General features: G+C 32.1%; 1 protein-coding gene and 1 non-coding gene across 2 annotated transcripts in view; both read left to right on the forward strand.

The window, feature by feature from the left end:
- Nucleotides 1-26,083, forward strand: part of LOC130453317 (uncharacterized) — a 688,318-nt gene that overhangs the window by 384,367 nt on the left and 277,868 nt on the right. The gene's annotated exons all lie outside the window — the stretch shown is intronic.
- Trnaa-agc (transfer RNA alanine (anticodon AGC)) lies at nt 19,054-19,126 on the forward strand. Its single transcript has one exon. It is a non-coding gene; the product is annotated as a tRNA-Ala (tRNA).

A 26,083-nucleotide genomic window follows, 5' to 3' on the forward strand; every position in this document is an offset into this window, starting at 1 on the left:
ACATCTAACTGCCAACAGCTACTAATACTCCTCATTCCACACGACAAAGCAACAACGCTTTGTCCTGTATTCGCTAGTTCCTGTATTCGCTAGTCTCTGATAATCTGGCATTGTTCCTTTGGCCTCAGGATCACAGGATACGTCACAACTTAAAATGCAAATTGAGTGTTTTGTCAGGTACGTGTCGTGTTGCATTCCGACGCCTGTGTACTGACGCATGACCCGACGCGACGACTAATACGTCTCGTCCTATAACTAAGCCCCGGAGTGTGACTCAAAGGATATTATTGCTGTACAATTTTATTTTTGTTTTGTTATTTCACTCGCCTACTTCACATGGGAGCATCAAACTGCAATGTTAATTGAATTATGTTTTTATGAGGGAGTCGGTCAGAATAATATGAGTTTTAATCTCGGAGTTGAGTACAGATGTAATAAAAAATGTATGGAGTATAATAATAAACAGAAATGTTACATTTGATATATATATATATATATATATATATATATATATATATATATATATATATATATATATATATATATCCTTTAATGTATCTTTCGATGGTATCTTCTCCTCAACATTCAATCAATCCAATAAACTACCTTACGGCTTGATATGAGAATGTTCGCTAAAAATGCTTTTCTAGTGCAAATTTGTTTCTGCATTCTACCTTTTATGGGCGGATACATGTGACTCCTTGATGTATTTGGTTGGTCTTGCGTTTCTGGCAAAAATCGCTTTATTGTTGCTTTGATTTCCTTTGTTAGTCCAAAACGTTTTCTTCTGTGTATTTGGGGTATTATTAGTCCTTCTTCTGAGAATTCCATTCAGAATGTAGGTTTCTCCATATCACATAACCTGCTATCCCAACCACATCCAACATATTGATAAAAAATGCGAAAGGCCAACGATTTGTGCGTCTTTTACACATGTATTCGTGAACCATCTGGTCTAATGTGTCCACGCCTTTGGTTTTGTTATATTCTAGAATGATTGAAGGTTCATTTTTCACGTCACTGAGTTCTTTGGTGAAAAGCATTGTCGTCAACAAAATTACGCTTCTTCGAGGTTTTGCTACGTACGATACTAGTGTTGCTCTCTTGCTAAACCCAAAAATCGAAGATTCTACTTCATGATCCTTATGTGGTTGAAATTCTTGGGGGACGAATCTTTTCTTCCTTTTTACTGTTCTTATCATGGTGAGTCCATCTGAAAGCAAACTATATGCTAACGTTTAGTGGATAAGAAGTATCCGAATCATATATCCAACAGATATTTATGCCATATTTATCCGGTTTAGACGGCATATATTGTTTGAACTGGCAGCGTCCTCTGTAAGGAACTAATTGTTAATCGATAGTTAGATTCACACCCGGCAAATAATAAATTTTCAAATTTTATTATCAAATCCTATAAAGAGATTTGAATCTATTCAAGCCCATGGTTGCTCGAAAGATTGGCGGCCTATAAATAGGATTCCATAAAACATCATAATTTGTGTTGTTGAATTTCAAATGACCGGCAGTGAACAACAGTCCAAAAAATGCATACATCTCTATCTTATCACAAAATTTCCATTTTGCATCAGGGGATAAGACGCGAGTTGCTTCAGAATTTGTAGAATTGACTATTTTTTCTACGACTTCAATTGTGATATACAGTGAAAACAGTCAACTGGTTCTTATAGAAGTTTACCTGGTGGAAGACGCACCTTATGTAATTGAGTTGTAATTATATTACAAGCCCTTGTGCGCCCAGTACGATCAGGCTCATGTGACCAATCCGTTCCGTCTTTACCAGTAAATACTAGTGATGGTATTCCATTAGTCACATTTTCAATTCCCTCATTGTCGACATGTTGAATGTCAGGTTCTTCGCTTGCTACAGATATATGATCGACTTCTGATTCAGATTCCCAGTCAGAATAATTGATATCATATGGTTCGTCATCGACATCAGACAAATTTTCAATAATTTCTTGAAGTTCTCTGTCAGACAGCCCCTTATTGCTTATTATCCAAAGATGTGTAAATATTCAACTAGAAAAATACAATGAAAATTTTATTTGCCAGAGCTGTGTAGAATATATGACTTACCAGGATATAATAATTGAAAAGGGAGTAATTCAGATAAACTCGCAATAAACAGCGTTTTCAAAGCAGATGCAAAGTAACACTAACTAACACAATATGACAAGTGATGCTAAAAATAGCATGACGGATGCATTATGGGACAGGGACAAGCGCACTGATGCTCTCATTGTAACATTCCAAGAAACTATCCGGAGCCTGCCGAGCTCATACTGCCCGGTTGTGTCTGAAAAAGATTTTTTTATGCATACAAAAAATTTTATTTTTATTTTATCATCAGGCATATTTACCGACCATGATTATGAACAAAGTCACGGAAGGAATTTAGGATTTGTATTTCTGCAGCAGCTTGAAATACTCGTCAAAAATCTTAATAAGCTGAGCAAAAATCTTTTCTTCAGGCTTGGCAGGACTTATTAGGTCAAATATCACTTTGTATACCTCTTCGTCCCATGCATTTAGTAACATCGCCTTAATTTTGTCTTTATCTGTCTCTTCCTTTATTCCATTTGCTACGACATAGTTTAACAATCTTGCTTTGAAAATGGACCAATCATTGCTTGCTGGAAAAAACTCTCCCAGTTACCCAATTTCCGTCATTTTATTAATTTTTCATTGCACTACTTAACGCGCTGATATTATTTTTAATCCTCGTCGCCGATTTGTGATGTCTCCTAACACGTGATTCGAATTTTACTCGTTCCGAATGAAAAACTAAGTCAAGAATGTCAACTGGTTTATTCGACTTACAAAGAAGAAGAAGAAATTGAATTGATGATATATCTTAATATTAAAACTAACATGGAATATTTAAATATCATTATTTCTATACCATACTACATTTCGTATACAAGAAACATATTTATATCTTGAAATGTGTACACAAAAATTTTTTCCCCCATGCAGTGGTAAAATCTGGCTGTAAAAAGATTTTTTCGCGTCGAATACAGTGTAACTGAAAAATTAAATAACAATCGACTCTATAGGTCTTTCAAGAAGAGCCAAATACAATAAAACTTGTTCATGAAGGAATCACTTTGAAGAAATTGGTCGCATGTTTTTTTAGAAATAACTAGACATGTCGCCACCGTTCTATTAAAAACACGTAGAACGGTCAATTCTGAATTATACACCAACATTTGTTTCCCAGAAGTGTTCGAAAAAATCAAGGAAACCATTCGTAGAAGACGGAATTAGTTCAAACAAAACGTTTCTAGACGGTGAAAACGTCATAATGGTTTGGAACAAAACGATTACTTCTTACTTCCGCAGATCAAAAATAAATTGCCAGTCCACGTTTTCCTACACTTGGAAGAGCGGTTGATTTGTTCAAATCAAATGTTTTGGAGGTACCAATCGGAATGGAAAAAATGTTTCGACCGGGTCAATCGCGTTCAAAATTGTATTAGATCTGAATGGAGAATATTTTGAAAAACAATAAAGGCATATCAAATTATAAATATTTATTTTTTTGCCTATCTCAAAAATTTAAGTAGCATATATCAATACAGTTCTGAACACAAACGTAACTATGAGAAAATAGACCTCCCCTATGTATAAATTAGTACACGCTACACACATAAAATTGAGTATTAGGATGAGTTGACACTAATACTTAATGTTTGTTTTCCAATAAAACATCATCAACATCAAGTAATAAAGTCGTAATTAGAGGTGGATATAAAAAAAAACAGCACGAGCTATAAAATCTATAAAAATAAAATGCACCTTACGTCTGGTATAATCTTTTTATTTCCTACGGGTCTTTCAAATCGAGTCTCCATTCTAATCATATAAAAACGCTCAGTTATCTGAGATGTATTGTCAATAAAAAAAAAATTCGCTTAAAGTAAACCTTTTGTAATGGAAAATGAATATGATCCAGATTATATAAATCGTGATAAGGTAGGAGTATCTGTCAAAAATATTACTCAATGACACCGCGGCGCTCCGGCCTAAAAAAACTCATATCTATAAAAGATCTCTTTTAATTCAAATATCTTTCTATGGATACTTTCAAGAAAATATCGTTAATCAAAATTGATGAATGCTTTTTTTGGAATATCCACTGAAACTGATATAAAAGAAAAAAAATGAGAGACTATTACGTTACATTGAACCAGTGCTATTTAGGGTCAATTGAAAATTCCTATTTAGGTTTTTCTATTACTTGAATTTCTTGAATTTACATAGATATTGTCTTGAAATTTGGGTGCTTTCAATAATAAAGAAAGGAATTAAAATTTGATGTCAAAATTAGCTTCACTAAAGTTAAAGTACTATTTATTGTGCAACACATTCATCCCAAATCTGAATCCACGACTTTTTCTTTTAGTATATTTTGTATTTCCGAGAAAAATCAGATGTTGTAAGGTGGATGGTGAGAGATATAAAGATTTTTAGTGGTGAAAATCTCTCGAATCATAAATAACTTTTTTCGGTCTTCGTTCATTCATTTCTGTCTTCTGGTTCATCGTTTAGCGAACGTTTCAATAACTCGATTGCATGTTAGAAAGTAAGAATTTCAACTGTTTTTAAGGTTGCATAACGTCCAGAATGCTTTTTCGTCATCAAGTTACTCATTACCAATTTTAAATCATATCACTCACAAATGTTAATTTTTCTACGGCTATAACAGTAGACTAATAAGCCAGAACAAGCTCAAAATTACCACTGCTTGACTAAATACATGACATGTTAGTTGAAATAGATGTAGTGTGAGAAATTGCTATTCGAAAAGTTTATTTGTCATAATTTCTCACCACACGATAGACTACGCTAGTTAAATAAATAGATTTGTTAACAGATTGGAAACAATAGGCATTCATAAAATAAAACTGCATTCAGAAGATTCATTTATATTTTATAAATGGCAGGCATATTTTCAAAGCCGTGACATCACAATTTTACTAGTGATATTATAATTAAACTGTAGATTTTTAATGGACTTCATTTCTTACAAGCAGGCAATTTAAGAAAACAGCTGATCTATGTCCAAATGACGGCCATGGGAAAACAACCGACAACCGTGTTAGCTTTTCTTAATTTTTTAGGTCGGCTCTTTTGTATTTTTTCTTATTTTATGGTATCAAGACTTCATAGACACTTTTTAGATCTACTTCGTTGGAATTATGACAAAAGTACCTGAGTATTTATATAGTCAGCAAGTAAGCTTTCAAGCAATTCACAGAATTCAGGATACTTGGTTTTTTTTAGAAATTAATTTCCACTGTTGTGTCTAAGCTTCTCCAACATATGTGAACAAACTTGAACCCCATTTCGTTAGATGGGGTTCATTAGATGAAATGGGTTTATATATAGGAAAAATATTTTTAGTCAGAATCTTGCTCATTTTACACCAGCTTGCGATATAGTTGCTTTTAAGACCATATTCAGCTCTAGCTCACACTAAACACAACACTGCATAGTCGAAAGTGACGCTTCTGGCGGGAAATTTCGCGCTTCTTCAAGTAGCAGCCTTTTGAAAAGGTATTTCTCGATAAATCTGGGAATAATGATGCCTTAAATTCAACGAATCACTTCACAAACCACACAGAAAATTACGGCGAAAGCATGTGTTGACTTATTTTAACAATTCGATAGATTGCTTAATATAATGGCTTTAGTGTCATTGTTATATCATAGAGACACTATAGACAAATGGTTAATTATATTTTGACAATTTTACTAGTCATTAGTTTATGAGGCTTTCTCCGATTGGCTCTTTTCATATATCAGTATGCTAGCCTAATACACTTAATATAATTCCACCATAGAGTCTCCGTAATATTACAATGACTCTAAAACGAGGGCGTTAGATTGTACAATATCACTAGTGAAATTGATGTCATGGCTTTGACAATATGACTGCAGCATATACGAACTTTCATCATAATTCTATCAGTGTTGAAAAGGAGATTCGTTATGAAAATTTTAGCAGTATAAGATGAAATTATTGGTATGAGAATTATAAGCTAGTTCAATGAAATAAGAGCCGAAATGAGCTTTTAAAATGAAAGTGGCTTGAGTGAATAAATTTAACAGATTGAGCACTAGTAGCGGTTCAAGTTTTTGATCTAACAGAACAGCTATCTAGTAAAAGAAAGAATTATTGGGACAGTGAAAGTTGGAGATAGGTATACATACATAGGAAATGTTAAAATCATTTGCGTTGCGTAGAAATACTGGAGTTTCGGATCCATTTCAATAATATTTTAGATTATTATATTAGATAATGTTTAACAATGTCAATTTGAGTACTTCTGATGATTATGATGTTGTAATACAGTTAATAAAAAAACTAGAATGTCTTATAACTTGAAAAATAGATTTCAAGTGCTAAGTGATGATTCTGAAATATGGCAATATTGATGTGAATATGTCAAATATGACATTGCAATTATAAAGTTTGACATTTCACTACAGGATGAATTAGTTACACTCACATACATTCAATATTGCTTGAATACTTTACTGTAAAAAAGATTTGTTGCATACCGCATAATTTGACAATTGCTAGAAAAAAGTTGTGTCGATTGGTGAAAGTAGGGATAAAAAAATTCAATCGCGGTACTTTGAAAGATATCTATGAGATTGTGACAGATGATGAATCACGGATCTATGCATATAAACCCGAACCCAAACAAAAATAGACTGTATGGGTTTTCCAAGACGAGCTGAATCCAACAAATTTGTTAGCGCACGAAGCATGTGGACACCGTTTCATTAGAGCAACGTAGACGATCTTTTCTGAATGGTACCTACATCAGTATTTGTTTACTACAAGTTTTCGAAAAATCAGGGAAATCAATCGCAGAAGACGAATCATTCTCAAGCAAAAAATGCGAGCGTTCGTACATTAGTTCAAACAAAAATATTTTTGAACAGTCAAAATATCGATTTGATGTGTCATCCGCCACACAGTTTTCTTTGCCTGAAGAAGGAGTTGATGCGTTCAAATAATATGTTATAGAGGTACCTAAATCGGAATGGAAATATGCTTTGACAATTTCCAAAACGTAAGTAGCAACCCTGGTGGTTTACAATCATTGGTATGGAAGAAATGGTAAAAAATCCTTGTATCATTAGAACCAAAAAAAAAATCGTAATGAGAATAAAAATAGAGAAAATACGGCTAGAAATTCGGGCCATATGTTAGCAAGTGATGTGTTGATGTTAAGTTAGTGAAGACATCGGACCTCGGCCGTTTGTTGAGGCCCAAGACGAACCGTATTCAATGGAAATTCAAATAATTAACTTAACGACAATTCAATTTTCTATCTCATATATACCGGTGTATTTTACTCAGAATTTTTATCAGTTTTTGTTGTAGAACTGAAGTATGTGTGTTCTCTAAAGTCGATTCTTTACTTATTTCACCCGCTACATATTTATGACTTAAAACAATTGATCCCGTTTTGTATCCATGGCTACAGTATAAATTTTGAGAATATTAACAAAAAAATGTATCTCTGAATTTCTAATACTTGGAAATTAATTACTAATCACTAATACTACTTTTGTTTCAGGTACGTACTCAATTTGGTTGAATAAATGACTGTCTGGTATGTATTTCTGGTATACTTGTCAATAAATTGTTTTGGATTACCTTCCGATATATTATATGTAGCTACTCGTCGGTAATCTACTATAATCTGTTGGATCTAGAATCTGTCACCGACCCTCTATCTAAAACCTAATCCTCAAACTTCTCAATTTAGTTCCACTTGAAATAGATGACGCACAAAATAAACAATTCCAAATATATTTTCTCATTATAAATGGTTTTATCCATCATAATCCACAAAGGCAATTGTAAACTGCAAAAAACCCTATGCTGGTTGTATTAGGTAGGTTGTAGATTGTTTTGGGTAGTAGTTTTGGCTTTACAGCCACTCTGCACCTATACCTAGAAGATATTTTGCATAAGACTTATTGTACTTATTGTTCTGTTTCCAGAATTGTACTTATTATTCTGGTCCGAGATTTTTTTTGGGGTTCTAGGTCCCACTTCCCTAGGTGTTAGTACTACACCTTTAATGTACTTGGACCTTTTCGCGAAATGGGCAGAACATTCACATAGTAGATGCTATGCTGTTTCCATGGCTAGCTTGCGGAATCTGTAGTTGTCGACCTCTGCCATGCTCGTTGTCTTAAGGGGGTATTTTAAGGAGCAGTGATCTTTCAGAAGACCAGCCACCGGTTTCATGTTTCATGTTTATTATCATCATTATCATTAGATTGCAGATGAACTGTTAGAATTAGTTGAAAGAACAAGACCCTACAAAGTAAACATTTCGTTTAGGTGGATACCAATCAACTCTATCTGTAGCCTTCATCCACATATTCATAAAATCGATGTTTTTTGAAACCTCACAAATAAATATCAAAAACAACAACGAATAGTTATACATATTTTATAGGTATAAGGTATTGGTGCTGTCCTGAGCTATATTTAGGATTAACGAAAAAATAATGATAATTTTTATGGTATATTTGTATTTAGTATTGTTTCGTGAATTTTCAGAAAAATCTGAAACCATCATAAAAAGGAGATATTCTCCATCTCTCATGAATCCGAATGTATAAAAAAAAATTCAATTCACGATATTTGAAATATGAACATCGATCAAATTTTTAGCGTTAAAAGCATTGAAATCAGCAAACAAATTATTCAAATTTCCAAGAATTTTAATTATATATTTTCCATACGGATTTTGAAATTGTCAAGGAATTTAGTCAAATGCTAAAAATGTCAAAATTTCGTATCATGTCCCCCTCCTATGATACTCTATCATATCATACCTATTTCAAATAGTCCAACGAATTTCAGTCAAAAGCATGATCTCCTCAGTAGCCTGCTAAACAACTTTTGATACATTAGAATTTTATTATTTTCTGTAATTTATTCTAGGATTCAGATATAAATTGGAATTTACAATAAACGAGCGAAAAATAGCACTGCACTGCACTGAAAGCTAGACTGGACGGTTACAAAACGTAGAGAGCAGCAGGGACCACGTAACCTCGCTTCTTAGCGTACTTATAGCCATAAGCGGAAAGGATGTACCAGGTTGCGCGGCGCATTCGTTTTTTAGTCAACGATAATGTAAAATCCGCGGAGACTCACGAGGTTCCTGAAGTACTTGGCCTGACCTAGAGATAGGTGTAGTTGCTTGAAAAATACAACTGTATTAGAAAGTACATAACCCTATACAGTATATGTTTCAAGTTTGAAGACGCCACGTTGTTTAATATTTGCTTAGTGAACATTTTCAATGAATTTGTAAACATGGAAATAATTTGTCATCATTATGTGATACAATACTTTTATTTGAAAGTAGAGTTAGAATCTACACTGTGTGAGACTACTTATTCCTTATCAACAGTAAAATATTGGGTAGCAGAGTTTATATGAGGCCGCGGGACTTGCGAAGACTAGCATCGCAGAGGTCGACCAAATAAGGTGACAACTCTCGAAATATTGAAGAAAATCCACAAAGCGGTACTGAACGATCGTCGACTGAAAGAGCACGACCTAACAGACATTATAGGCATTTCAAAAAGTGAGGTATATTGCATATTTACTAAAAATTTTATATGAGTAAGTTGTACAAAGGATAGGTGCCGCGTTTGATCAAAAAAACACCTTCATAAAGATGTTTACATCGACTATTTAGCAATATTTCACACGATGTTACCGTTACCGTTTATCTGTAGAACAACTCACTTCAGGAGACCGACGCAGTATGCAACATGACTGGAGAATTGGGCATTGGCGTGATAAGTATTAAGCAAATAATTCTTCACTGGCGCGGTTACCGCAAAATTCTAGCCAGGTGGGTGTCAACACTTCTGAATTCACACGCAAGAAGAAAATTCAATGCGAGGAATATTTACCACAGACGAGACTTGGGTGCACCACTAAATTCCTGAGAGTATACGAGCGTCTATTGAATGGAGTAACAAAATTGCGCTAGCTAGAGCTGTCAGAAGTGAAAGTGTTGTGCACCCTGCTTTGGGACATGACAAGAGTTGATTTTCTGCCAGAACAACCACCTGTTAACGTACAATATTATAGTAACCTCCTAGAAAACAGTAAAATCTGTCTACAGATCAAAACGACGAGATTCTCTAATCCGTAGTGGGATATTGCTGCAAGACAATTCCAGACCGCATACAGCTCGACTTACAAATTGAAACGCTGAACTAATTGGGCTGTAAACACACAAACCCTCCTTATAGACCCGATTTGTCATGTGAATATTATTTATTTGGTCAATTGAGAAAGTTACTTGACGGATTGAGATTCGAAAGCAATAAGGAGGTAGAATCTTCCGTGCGCAAATGTTTACATGACACTCCGAGAGAAAAAGGCATCTGAAAGCTTCACCAAAGGTGGTAAAAGCGTGTTGGGTTTACGGAGATCGCATAGACTAACTGTAAAAGAATTTCAGCTCTGAAAATTATTAATAATAATTTTTTTTTAAACCCAAATTCAAAATTTCGGTTTATATGGGAACTACCTTCGTAATTATTGATCAATCTTCATTCTTTTCTCTACAATAGACGCGTTTCATTTGTATATATTTTGATCTGAAGATTCACAAAGCAAGAAGTGATCTATATAAACGCTACTGCATTTCCGGTGTGCTGTTATCAAAAGATAAATTTATTCCATTCACAAACTAAGCTAAGATAAATGTTTGGAATAGCAGTCTCGTGAAATGTTCATTCGCTTTTTCATTTTGGCATATTAAAAGGCATACAAGAGAACACAAATCATATGGAGGTTGCGCCATATGAGAAAATAATAAGTTAAAATGACTCTGTAAGAAGTAGGGTACGAAAATTTCTCAGGGAAGATTTATTCGGAGCATTTATTTAAGAATAATACGGAGCCGATATGGCGCGACGGTAAAACTGACATGTTCAATTGTCCTTTGAATTTATTGCATTTTCATTCCCTGCATTTCTTCATTTTGTCTATTTTTTCCATTTAATCGTATATCAAGGTTGAGAGATTCATATGTAAAGGTGTCCAATTTTAAAGCAGTACCCCGTCATATATATAATATGATCAATTGATAGCAGACGTATTTCTCCATTACATCAAACAACAATAAAGTCGTGTAGGGGTGATAACAAATTTTCATTCGATAAAGGAAATATGTAAGATAGTCCCAATACTATACTTAATAGTTTTTTATATACCTAGCGCCAAAAAATTCTGCTATAAGAGATACTGAGTTATCAAAATAAATTTTCCTAATTTATTAATCCATAAATCTTTTTTGTTATTCAATTGTGTTTATTTTGTAATTATCAATTTTTGAATAGATAATATTTCATATGATCATATCATACAGAGTGAGTTTTATGTATGGAACGCCTCAATTATCTCGGAAACGGCTTGTACGATTTCTATAAATTTTTGGGTACAAAGGTCATGTGATACGATCGGTGTTATGGTGGTATTTACATTGTTGTCAGATATTTCATTTTTCTGTAAATATTATGAAATTTGTTATTTCAAATGGAATACTCTACATATTTCTTGTTTTAAGAAATCCTTAAGACATACTTATTATTTTTCATCTAATGTTTCCTATACATGAATGCCATAATTTCGGAGCTGTAGCTATAATTTCGTTATTTCCGCCAAAGTTAAAATAATATATTTAGGTGGCTATGTCTGCTAAAATAACAAATTAGATGTTTCAATTAATTATAATTGTTGAAGTTTATTGAAAGTCACAATGTATCGTTTGTCTGAAAAAGAACGAATTGATATTAGGATATGGTATCCTAATTGAAATACCATAAGGAGATCAACTGTAAATTAGTAAGAAAGTTTAACGAAACTGGTTCAGTGAAAGATTTATCCAAATCAGGCATTAACTGGAAACAAATCTTTGGATGTTTGTGTCCTGTTAGAAAACGATCCACACTTGAGAACTAGACAAATATCCAGGAACTTGATATTTCGCAAATATCCGTAATATACATTTTACGTTATAACAAATTCCATCCATAGAAAGTAACGTTGGTTCAAGAGTTGTCAGATAACGATTTTGATAGACGTGAAGAGTTTGCAGACCTATGATGGAAAAATGATTCAATCAAAACAATCCAAATTTATGTTATGTTATGTTATGTTTTGCGATGAGGCCACTTTTTATATTAATTAAGATGTAAATCTCGTAACAATCCTCGATGGATGCGTGACTCCCACACCCAATATCCCAAAAAACTGAACGTATGGTCCCTCTTTCATTGAGGGTAACTTGAATGGTCCGGCCTATTTAGATTTATTGGCAAATAGAATTATACCTGAGTTATATTTACAAATCCAAGTAAGTATTTTCAATAACATTTGAAAAAACTTCATTATTAGAAATTTTCAGACATTCAATATCCCAAACGACGAAATTTGACTATAACACGATGGTGCATTACCTCAATATGTGTGTGTGGTAAGGCAATACCTAAATAATGTGTTTCCCAGAAGATGGATTGTAAGGCTTGGTTAGGTTAGGTCATCGCGATCACCCGACATGAATCCATCTACACTATTTCCTGTGGGATCACTTAAAAAAAGTCATTTATAAAAGAAAACCTGCCAATATTCAAGAAATTAAAAGATAGGATTACCACAGAGGTAAGAAGAATTGATCAGATAGGGATGTTGGAAAATGTATTGAAGAAAATGGATAACATTTTGAGCATCTGCTGTAGTCGCCTTTAGTGTATATTTTCTAAAATTCGTAATTTTTCTATTTCACAAATGTGGATCTACTTTTAACATGACACAAACAGATAATGATTTGTCTTCAGTTCCTGTAGGTTTTCTGCGCCATGATTTGGATAAATATTTTACTGCACAAGTTTCGTTAAACTTTTTACTAAGTTACTGACACTGGACCTTGTTACGAGATTTGTATTATAACATAAATTATTGAAGAATATTCAAATTAAACGAGTTTATTCCATCGTAGCCATCTAAATGTACAATATTTATTGTAACTTTGGTGGAGATACTGTAAATGTAGCTATAGCTCCGAAATTATAGTATTTAGGTATAGAGAATGTTACAGAAAAAATGATCAGAATTTCTTAAGGATTTCTAGAAGCACAAAATATATAGGCTGATCCATTTGAAATAATGAAGCTTAATATTTTTCTAGAAAAAGGAGAGATCTGATAACAATGTAGATACTACCATAATACCGGCCGTATCACAAGTCCCTTACATACAAAAATTTATGAAAATCGTACAAGCCGTTTTTGAGATAATTGAGACGTTCCATTCATAAAACTCACTTTGTATATTATACCACCTGACCTGACAAACGTTGTTTTGCCGTATATATTATTTCTAGGAAATATTTTCAAAACTAACTAACACTAAAAGTGTATGGGGATATAATTCTAATTGAAAGTTGAATGAACCGGTAAATAAGCCGTGCAATGCTTCAGGTGGTGTCTCCGTTAGATGCATTTCTCTTGATGAGCAACACATCTCGACTGACTCATTCTTAAATTTAAGTGCATAGCAATGCGGGCATGCCTTGTACGGATGACCACTTTGGAATGAGTATAATATTGTTTTAATTTTTGGCGTTGTTGGGCAATTTCTATACGTCTGTTAAATACGAATTTGCGCGCTTCTCTCCGTTCTAATTGTTTTTGTGAATTACTTTCATATAGAGCGATTGTAATTCACGTAACTGTGCCATACTTATTCTCTACTTCTCGCTTAAGCCTTTTCAGAGTAGTATGGTATAAAACATGGTGATAAGAGAATTTTATATATGACTTTGTTATTTATCAATATAAAATATAATATTTACAATTCTAATAAAAACAAATTGAAATATATTTTAACCATAATAAAAATTTCATATCCTTAATTGTCATATCGCAAATAAGAAGCAAATCGGCATTCAAATTATTCACACTCAAGTTAAAATTTATTATACACAATTATGAATTTTACTCAAATTGTTCACTCATATATTTTATAATATCTCATTCCTACAGATGCGAGCCATTTCTAGAAATTTTGTTATTGCATGGTTTATTCAGTTTAATTTTTTTATCGTATTGACGACTCTTTATTCTTTTTTATAAATATTAATATGTTTGTCTTATGTAACACAAGTTTGTTAGTTGATTAGCTCTGCATGAGAGAAGATATGAGAATAGCTTATTGTTTAACGGGCAAGGAATTATAGTTTGAAGTATGAAGAAAATCATACGAGTGAGACACTAGCATTTCATGCGAATTATACACAATATTTTTCTATGGCTTTAATAGATAATAGCGAAATAATGTAAAAAATAACATGAACTTCAAATTTAATGTTATTCCACATTTCCTTTTAGGTATAATAAAATATCAATTACATATTTAATGACAAAGAAACGGTATTTTCATTCTTTTTAGAACATTCTAATTCACTTTCGTTGCTCATTAGGATTGTGTAAAATGTTTCACAACTATATAATTATAAGTAAATTGCTTGTAATTGTAGACCTGATTTATTTTGTAATTATAACTACAACTGTAACACAATGAAGTCATTGCTTAATCAAGTAAGAAAATTAAATTGAAATCATACATTGTACCTCATTGATATGTCAAGAACAGTTAAGACACAGCAATTTTGTGTTATAGCCGTAGAAAAATTACTTGATATCAATTTTTGTCTTACAGTTATCCATCTTGTGATTAAAATAGGTATTATTCGGTAATATCAACAAAAATGATTTCAGTTTGATTTCGATTAATGAAAGAAGATAATCATTACCAGATGAACCAAAGTAAATTAGCAAAGTATTCATTGATAAAATTAATGTATTGAACTATTGTTCAAGATGATGTGGGTATATAGTGGGAATTTGGGAAAAATAAGTAGATGAACACCATGTTCTGCAGGATTATCGAGTAGAACTGAAAATCAATCATCATTGCTGTTAAATAATTATTCTAATAAGCTGACAGATCCCAGTGAAGAATATGACCTATCTTAAAAAATTGAGATAACATAATTCATGTTAAAAACAAAAAAAACCAAATAAATGGGGGTTTATGATCATTGGCAATAATTACAGCTCTTGAGACTAGAATAGATGTAAAGAAAATAGAGAAATATACTCAGGATAATAAAACAAAATACTATATGGCACTGATTTTAATCTAGACTTCAACGCTCAAGTCTTTAAAATGCTGTATACTTCCTTTAGTTTGGTAAAAAAGCTTTTATAATAGAAAGATACTGCTTTGAAAAGGTGAAGAGGTTAAAATCGCTAATAATCTCTTAAATGCAATGAGAAAAGAACAATAAGATAAGGGGTCGTTTTAACTTTTAAAAGTAAACTTATTATATGCGATAAAATACAAGAAATAATTGTAGAGAAACTCTTAATACCTTATAGCTGAAAATTTCACGTCATTGGTACAAAACTACATTGAAAATCTTTTCAGTAGAAATAATCCAAGGAACATTGATAATTGCTTGAAAAAAATTGATAAAAACAGTCCATGGGATCTGTTTCCAGTATTACGTTGTACTGATTGGTTTTTTTCGATCAGATGAAAAAAATTTTCAGGGTAACAAATTTGAGAATTAGAATAGTTCAAACGATACAGTTCACTAACTATTAACGTGACTCCGAAGAAATTCCTTCCCTTTTCATGCGGTGAAGTATCAATTGAATACGTTGAGAGCACTTTGAATATACAAAGTCGTTCAGTATTACTTAGTTATATCATTGTAGTACGAGGCCTCCAATGTGTTACGAGTAAACTGCTTATTTATTCAATAGAAACATAGAAACGCCAAAGAGAAACGGAACAAAGTAATTATCGCCAACTGCGATAACATTTCAGACAAAGGCTGGGCTCGGACTCATCAATTTTTCAATAAATGAGAATACTCGTGTTCGGTGTTTTCGACTACGCTACTTAAACTCACAAGCGTCGATTCAATTCAAAGTTTATTTACAATTTATATCAACATTGAAAATGCTTTGTTTCATATGTTGTTCCTATTTTGTAAATTTATCCTTTACAATAATATTTATCCAACACCTTTCTGAAATTTATGCAAATTTATTTGTAGATGCGAATTTTTTTTGAAAATGAGTATAGTTCATAGTGTAACTACCAAGAATGGGAACAGTGCTTATTCATCTACTCCTTATTCAGCGTTTTAAACTTCTTCCTTAAATGAAAGGCGAAACAAATACGAGTATAACAAAGTCCATTACATTATATTATTTAATCTGCTAGTATATGAGATATTGAAAAGTATGTAAGTATTAAAAAGCTTTGTTGGTAATTTTTATCATTATCAAACAAGTATGGTATTAGTAAAAAGGAACGTTATCAATTCTATCAAACTCTCATTATTAAGCTATACAGAGTGAGTTATATGTATGGAATGCGTCAATTATCTCTTAAAAGGCTTGTGAAGTAGAAAAATTACGAATTTTAGAAAATATATATGAAACGCGATTACAGCAGATGCTGAAAATATTATTCATTTTCTTCAATACAATTCTTATCTCTGTGGTAATTCTCTCTTTTAATTCCTGAATATTGGCAGGTTTGGTTTTATAAACGATGTTTTATAAGTGAACCCACAGGAAATAGTCTAATGGATTCATGCCGGGTGATCGTGGGGATCATTCTATAAAACCATGCGTTCCAATTCGTCTTCTGGGAAACACATTATTTGGTATTGCCTCACCATTCACGCATAGTGAGGTTAGGCACCATCTTGTTGTAGGCAAATATTGTCGTTTGGGATATTTTTATTGTCAGAAAACTTCTAATACTGAAGTTTTTTCAAATGCAATTGAAATTTGTCGCCTATTGGATTTGAAAATATCCGAGCCAACTTAGGTATAATACTATTCTTAAATAAATCTAAATACGGCGGACCATTTAAGTTACCCTCAATGAAAAAGGGACCAATTATTTTGTCGCGTATCATCCCAGCCCTTACATTAAGTTTTTCGGGATATTGGGTGTGGGATTCACGCATCTATCGAGGATTATTACGTGAGTATCTACAATTTTGCCGTTTCACGTTTCCCTTAATACAAAAAGTAGCCTCATCGCAAAACATAATATTACTTAAAAAGTTTAAATCGTTTTGATTTTTCTTCACGTCTATCAAAATCGTCATTTGACAACTCTTGAACCGACGTTACTTTGTATAGGTTTGGGAAATATCAAGTTCCCTGGTCTTCTAACAGGATACGAACAACTAAATATTTGTTTTCAGTTGATGCAGTTTTTCTACGCCCTGTTGTGGATAAATCATTTACTAAGCCAGTTTCGTTAAACTTTTTCACTAATTTACTGACAGTAGATCTTCATAGGATTTCGGTTAGTATATAAATACTCACAAATATTTATGAAAATCGTAGGAGCCGTTTCCGAGATAATTAAAGTGTTTCATGCATAAAACTCACTCTGTATATTCAAATAAATATTACTAAAAAGTTATATTACATCTAAACTCAAACATAATTTTGTTGATACCATATAATAATACACATAGAAGGCGCTACTAGTATTAAATTCATAAAATTCAAAAGACAAGTATACAGTGTGAGTCAAGAGGAACTTCATACGCGTTTATCATATGTGGTAGCCCCTCGGGGAGGGGCTTCTGTAAAGTGTCAACTCTCCATTATTAACTGGTAATTTATGGAATTGAACATTTTTTGACGTTTTCGTCGTTGACAAACTCTTTTGGGCGTGCATTGTCCTGGGCTTTGTAAACTATTTCTCAACGCTTAGTTTTTCTGAACCAAAGTTTACCAATTCAAGCTTTGGTCTTAGTACTATTTTTTTGTAAAAAACAATGCTTCATTAACACATGAAATTAATTCCTTTCTATTGACTTTTTCAAACCTACAAAAGTTGCTCAAAATGTAATAACTCACAAACTTATGAAGCGATAACTATTAAATTTGCACAAGTATAATTTGATGAACATTGCTCCAGGAAAACCAGCCATTGGAAAGTAGTTTGCAATGATTGATGCACGCGGTAGATGCCCCAAAAAATTTGCCACCGCCGAAAACATAAAAAAATGTACAAAGTAATTTCGGATAACCTAGTGAAACTGATTGAGATAGCTTTGACCCTAAAGACATCAAAGGAACGTGTTGGATATATCATGAACGAATAGAGGGTTCTGAGCGAGCTCATACAACAACGAATTGATCAATTAATTTTTGTATCGATATGTGACAATGGATAAAACATGACTCTATCATTTCATACTGGAGTCCAATCTACAGTTAGCCAAGTGGACGGCACTTGATAAACCGATTCTAAAGCGTGGAAAGACGTAAAAATCAACTGGCAATATTATGACATCAGTATTTTTGGGATGTACATGATATAATATCCATCGATTATATTAAAAAGGGAAAACAATAAAGAGTGATTACAACGTAGCGTTATTTGTTGCTTCATTAAAATAATGTATTGTATCACAAATCACAAAACAACGATTGCATGAATTGGGCTTCGAATTGCTTCATTATCCACCTTAGTTTCCAGATTAAGTTTTGTGGATAGATAGAAAATATTATAGTTACTTAGGGTCAATTAATTTTCTCTAATTTACATCTATGCAATTGAGTAATATTAGAATTATATTTTTTAATATCTCTACATTACAAATCGATCTTTAGACAAAAAAAATTATAATAATAACAGCTGAATATTGGAAAGATTGATATATCTGATAATTAAAAATGAAAGCAAAGCTAATTTTGTAATTCTACGGCATCTTACAAGATAACAATTTTTTAAGGTATGTCGTAGTAGTATCTTTGTGAATTACGTACAAGACCACTCCTTTCAACAAATTATTGAAAGTAGATCAGTATATTGAACAATTGTATAATTAGTGATTTATTTATTATACAGGGGGCGTAGCTCAGATGGTAGAGCGCTCGCTTAGCATGCGAGAGGTACCGGGATCGATGCCCGGCGCCTCCAATTTTTTTAGATGAAAAATCTGGGTGATTTTGTTCTAATCTATTAGAAGTATAAAAATATTTTATTCCAATTCATTGGACTATTTTAATAGCTAAACTCACAATTTCTCCAATTCATTCATCATAATATTCAATCACAGTTCCAAAGAATATCTCAAATAAAAATAAATGAAGATAAATCTATTATGAATAGACATTGGTAGAAAGTCTATTGATAATTATAATTATATAAACAAATGAAAATTCTCATAATCATAATTGACAGTTCTCTTCAAATTTGTGAAAATGAATTTCTCGAAAATAATAAATTTTTATATCAATAATTGATAGATAAAAGGAGAAAGAATATTTTTCAATTAATAAATAGTTATTTATGTATAAAGGCATTAAAGTCATACTTTTTGTAATAAGGCTGTGACAAAAAGAGACTTCGATGGCGCATACATATTATATTTTTAACGAAATCTTCCAGAATAAAAAATACTTGCAAATATATTTGGAATTGAGGTAAGCAGAATACGTTTCAAGTGTCACGTTTAGTTGCACAGTTGATTAATATGATTATTTATTGTTTTACTGTATAACATCACTGCTTCTTCTTTTATCGTTAACTTAAAAAATATTATGAAAAAAGTATCTTCAAATTTTCAGAACTCTTTTGAAGCAATCTTGTTTTGTATATATTTGAGGCTCCACTAAGCAAAAAAAATTCACAATTATCTAGCATTCTGATTTAGAACAATTAATAAAGTTTCATAAACTTTTGTTGATTAATAATTGGTGTTAAGTGTAATAATTTTTTTAAATGAAAAGTTCTAACAGGAATAAACTCTCTAAAACAGCGGTCTCGGAACTTTTTTAATCATTACCCCAAAATATTCTTGTGTAAGTTGATATTACCCCATGGCTAAGAGCAAAAAAAACAAAATCGCCTCTTTTTAGCATCTTTAATATTATAGCCCCTCCATGATAATATTAAAAAGAAAACAATAGCTAAAACTTCAATTAATACGTAGTAATACATAACGGTAATAATAGTAATATAAGTAATATATAACAAATTGAAACCCATTGGAGTACAATTCAAGGTAGAAAATTTGGGGTACTGTAACAAATTATAATAATTATAATAATGATAATAATAAAAATGATTATAATAATGAAAAATAACAATAATAATGGTGGTACAAACAAAAATTAGAATTGAAAAAATTAGAAAAACAAAGAATAGTTGAAAACATTATTCCTTCACGTTTTGGTGAAATGATGTTGTTTCATGTTCGATACAATTGCTTCAAAATTGGGACTTTTTTATATAAGAACTATTTGAATACAGTCTTCGGCGTTTAATCGATTTCTGTTCTTCGTTTTTATGTTCATTAGAGTTCATTGTTCGCAAAAATATGTTGTTCCAAATGGCAGCAATTTTTCAACCGCCCCTTCATGTGCAATTTTGAAAGCCTTTGCAGCTTTTGACATAATTGAATTAAATTTTTAAATTGTGGCTTACCCTTATCTATCGAACAGTTTTATAAAATAGCAAATTAAAAATATATACTTTTTACTCACAAAAGTTTCATTTTTACCCCATTTGGGGTAATTTACCTCGGTTCCCCGACCACTGCTCTAAAATGTTCAAATTGTACCATGTTTTTTTTTAATTACTTGAAGTTCCTTAATTTTTTGACGTACTTGCTTTCGATGGCGCGCAGAGGGCTATTTTCAGTGTTAGATTAAAATTATGAACAATGGAATTACATTTCAAAGAATTTGCATTTTCTTATTAAATTAAATTAAATTTCCTTTTTTCGAACAATAATTTTGATACATTTCTGGATCGAATAAGCTAATCCATACAATTTTAAAAATAGTATATAGAATAGAATAGAATAGAAGTTGTAGATTAGACTGTAATTAACTATAATATAGCTATAGCTATGACATCTTTTGTTAGTAAATGAAGATGTAGAAACAATTTCTAAATTCAAACTGTTCATTTTGCGTTCTTTTTCCGAAAAGAATGCTGCGTAAAGCCGAAAACTAAAAGTTATTTTAATTTAATAAAGGTTGGTTGCATCAGTTGAGATACGCGATGTAGCTCTTTGATGCAATAGGCCACTCAATGAGGCTAAGAAACATCTTAAAAATATAGTGAATCTATTTCAGCTAGAATCCGAAATGAATTCAATCTGAATTTTAATCATGTAAATGATAATTATATTCCTAAATATCAATTTTATTAGGAAATTAATATGTCCGAATACGAAGAAAGTAGAGATACCAATTGTTTTACCTTGAGGGTTCATGAAACTAATATAACCACTCCACCAGGGAACATGAAAAGGATGTTCAGTGGCAAAGATTATATCACTATGTTACCATCCATGAATATTCTTAGATAAAGTCAATGGATAATGACGTGATATTTCAAATTGCAATTTCATTAAATACAAATCTGTTGTTGCATGTTGAGAAATATGAAATTGGTTGTTGATCAAAAGTGTGAAGCACAATCTATGTCAATGTGACCGTTTATCAAAACGTGTATTTCTCAGTAATAATAGTCTTAGAAAAGCAAGGATCAAACAACTCCATGGAATATTCAGTCCTCAAGCTGATGGACTTCATGAGACAATCGATTTGAAAATGTATGAAAAGTCTAAGAGTGTAATAAAAAATTAGCACCATAAGACAATTAATGAATCTTGTACCCGAAAAGGTTCTTTAACACTATTTCTTCAATTTTATACTGCAGGTCAGGTTTTTTTTATTAAAAATTGAAACGACGCGAGTGATGTGGAGAAATAATGATAAATATTTTCTATTGAAAGTGTCTGGCTTCAGGGTTTTTGTCTCATCACCAGGTTTCTACCAATTTGCTTCTTATTATAAAGTATGAAACCATCATATTGCTGAAACGCTATGTTATTAAACTAACTTGATTGAATGTGATATAGAACATATTTCACTTCTTCCTTCTCATTATTTGAAAGTTTTTCTTGTGTAGTTTTTCAACGATGAGTGACTTATTACACATCTCAATGAATCGACTAACAGTAGTTCATCATCATACTGATGCTGAAGAAGCTTAGATACTTCGATATTCTTAGGACTCTTTCAAATTATATGCATGTATTTTCCATTTATTACTATGGTTTTGAAGGGAAATATCATTTTTTCATTGTCATTGTTATTTAGCTCCAAAAATATGCCGAAACTTTTGGGAGGAATACTGAAACATTATCCACTTTAAGACAAAGAATCTTTAGAAATAATATAGTGGCAGTGACAGTTTTAAAGATTCCAGTTCTTTCTATACCATAGCCATACTGTCCAATTCCATTTGCTAGTTAAGAAGTAAAAATGTTGTTTCCAAATCACTACTTCATCCAACTATCGGGTGAACACCCTATATCATTCAACTCTATGGTTTACATAGTTTAAATAGATCGAAGAATAAGAGTGGATTGGAATATTTTACCATAGAATGATAGAAAAGACTTGATATTAGTTCAATATGAATCAATAAACACCCTCATATGTTCCCTCTATATCCAATTCATCTATGAGATAGGTAACATCTGAGTAGCTGGATCAGCTTCGTCACAATTACTTGCTCTACATTACGTTTCTCCAGTTAATCACAGCATAATAAATTCGTTGATATCATTCTAAGCCAATATATCGTGCCCTACATTTTCTATGACAGATAGAATATTCTTGATAGTCTTTTACACGTTACTCACAATGTACATTGAGAACCATTGGACAGAAAATGATTTCCATTTGAACTAACGGCGTCATGCATATCCGTTAGAGATTTTTCAATTATTTTAATTAAGTAAAGAGTGAGAGATACAGTTTTCTTAATATAATATTTAGTTCAAAAAATGAGACTAAAGTTATTTTTGCGTTTTTCAAATTTTTGAATAAACAGGTCCATTAATGAAACATTTTTACGCTTGACGTCTAAAATTTTATTTTATTTAATAAATTGGAAAATTGAGAATATGGTTTCAATCGAGAATTTTCTCATTAATTTCATGGAATATTATACTCAGTACTCCATTAAAATCATTACAATACTCATTCTAATAGTAAACATCATCTTAATACTGGAATTCAATCTTCAATGTCAAAGTCTTCCTGATATATAATATAAAAATCTATATGATTTATATTGATTGAATAGTCTCTGGTGTACAATATAATGCTCATTATCAACTATAAACCTTACAAGGCAAATTATTCACTGTTTAGGTTAGAATTAGAAGTTTTAAGAAGTGAAATTTTCAGCTCCAGCCTATTCAAAAATCATAGTTTGTCAGTTAGTTAATTAGTACTGTCATAAATGTAACGAAACTTTCCACTCCCCTGTCCTAACCAGTTGTTTTTTAGCTAACTATGAATAGTGGGTTTATCAAGATTTGCAAAAGAGTAGATAAAGTATAGTATTCATACAATCCTTACGTTCATAGTTTTAAGAATTCCGAGCCTTATTATTTGTATTGAAACTGAAATTGATTATTAAATGATTAAATCAATTTCATTTACATATTTCAAATATTTACACGTATTTAATAATTTTTAATCTAATATTATTTACAGCATGCACAAGCAATGTGAAACTCAACTTCTTAATCTTTTGCTATGACTTACTTCGTTAAAAAACCATCTAGGAAATCATTCTCAAATTGAACTTTCCTTCACGATAAGACGAACACTTCTCGAAAGCATCGATTCTTAGTTTAATGAAGAGTTCTTATTTTCCAAAATTTGCTGCAAGCTCCAGTATATTGGTTTATATATATTTTTATATAGATAAAATAGTTTTTATTTCATTCACTCTTTAAAATACATCATATGATATATTTCGTCTAGCAAAAAGCTTGAAAATAGATTCATACAAAAAGTTCACCCCTAATATCTGGATAACTGGATTATTTAAACATTTGTTAGACTATGTGAATCGTGCTCTCGAAGTATTAACTTACCATCTGCCATAAGTTTACAAGTTATATTTGTTTCAGTTGCTTCCTGTTTAGCCCATCCTCTTTTTTCCAGTTTGTTTGTTATTTTTGTAGTCCATTTCCTTCTTGATCTGCCGCCTCTTTCCTTTTTGTTTGTTTCGGTCACCAATATCATCTTAACATTCTCTCCTCCTTAATTTTCACAATTTCAACTGTTGTTAGATTTTCTGATTGTTTGATTCGTGTCTGATTTATCGTTCCTTATTTAACCTAGTCTTTTCAGCAAAAGTTAGTTGTTCTATGGTAAGTGATTGAACTATACGAGGTATTCCGTTTTTCAATAATTGACTATCATTCGAAACGACTTCTTGATAAACTATGTGTTTTATTTTCCCCAAACAAATAATCCATTACCGAATAGTCCTACGATCCAGTGGGCCAATGTGTCACACATTCTCCATAACCATGAGTATGTCGATTATTCGAGTAAGTTAGTCAATAAATCACTTCAAAATTTAAAACTAAGTATGCTGATTCAACGTTCCTTCAAGAAATGTCAAGAAATGATTCTTATTTCGTAGTACACTTTCTTGAAATACTGCCATCCTTTTCCATTTGTTATGGGGATTGCCTTCGCTCCAATATCGACAATTTTAGTAAGACGGAACAGCAAAAGTACATTTGTTATGAAGAATTACCAACTTATGAATATTTTTGTTTTCTAAAATCAACTCTCCTAAAATTTCATGCGCCTTACTTGGCTACCTCCTTTACTTTCTTTACAAATGTAACAAATTTTGACTTTGTAAAGATAAATGCTGTTTGCTTAATACATTTACTCTAAATATGTTTAACTCAGGTTTATAATTACGCTTCGATTTCTGAGAAACGTTTTGGGATTTGCATTTCTTGAATTTAAAGCAATCAATGTATAGTAACGTGGATACCAAATTGACTTGAACGTGAGAAAACAGCATATGTTCCAGCAATATTATTTCACGTAGTTAGTTCTGCTGCATACACAATATATAGTATTGAATCAAACTTGTTGCTACACGGAACTCCATAAGTAATTGTGCAAATGGTTAAGAAGATAATAAAGCAGATATCTGTAAAAGCCAAATATCTAGAAAGCCGAACCATGAGTACGTTTCTTCATCTAAAGATTGCTGTACTTTGGTCATCAATTTTTGTTTAGCTACCAGTCGTTTTTGAAAATCTTAGTAAATCTTAAACGCTATTGTGAATTAGCTTGTCGGCTTTCGAAATCTCTCGTCATCGTGTGGATTGCTTTGTTAATCATTCTATACACTTTTGTCACCGCTCCGAAAGATTTAGGATACCTTTTCAGTAAAAATCTCTCGGCGTATCACGTAACCATTCGCACACGAATACTTCTTTCTATCTCCGAATTGTTTTCGAATCGCAGTCCACCAAGTGCGTGGTTCAATGGAACGAATAAGTAATAATCACATAGCGACATATCGGGACTATAAGAAGGAGGTTTCAGTGCTTCCCAACCCAATTTGTTCAACGTTGTCATCGTAATATGTATGCGGTCTGGCGTTCTGCTGCAATAATTTTGCACTACTGATTAGAATATCGCGTCTTTTTGATATGTTTCAACCATTTTTTAGGAGGTTACTATAATACTGCACGTTCACAGTTGTCCCATGAAAAAATCAAGCTATTATGGTACACAACGCCTTTCCCGCTGACAGTATAAACTTTGCGCAGCTCATCTTCTTCATATGGTGATATTTCCAAGTGTTGTTTATGGTCAATTTTCTCCTTGTTCTTTATACCGCTGAAGGAAACGCGTGCAAACTCCCAGCCTGTCAATTTAGAAGTTTTGTCACCCACACTTGTTCTGGGGCGCAGCGCATGTGGCAGGTTAACCACCACTTCTTCGCCTTTTTGAAAAGCGAACACCTTTCATACACTTGGGAGAGGTACTCGCCCCTCTATATTTGAACTACTCGTGATTC

This window comes from Diorhabda sublineata, chromosome 2 (genome assembly GCF_026230105.1).
Source record: "Diorhabda sublineata isolate icDioSubl1.1 chromosome 2, icDioSubl1.1, whole genome shotgun sequence".
In the NCBI taxonomy this organism is placed as follows: Eukaryota; Metazoa; Arthropoda; class Insecta; order Coleoptera; family Chrysomelidae; genus Diorhabda; species Diorhabda sublineata.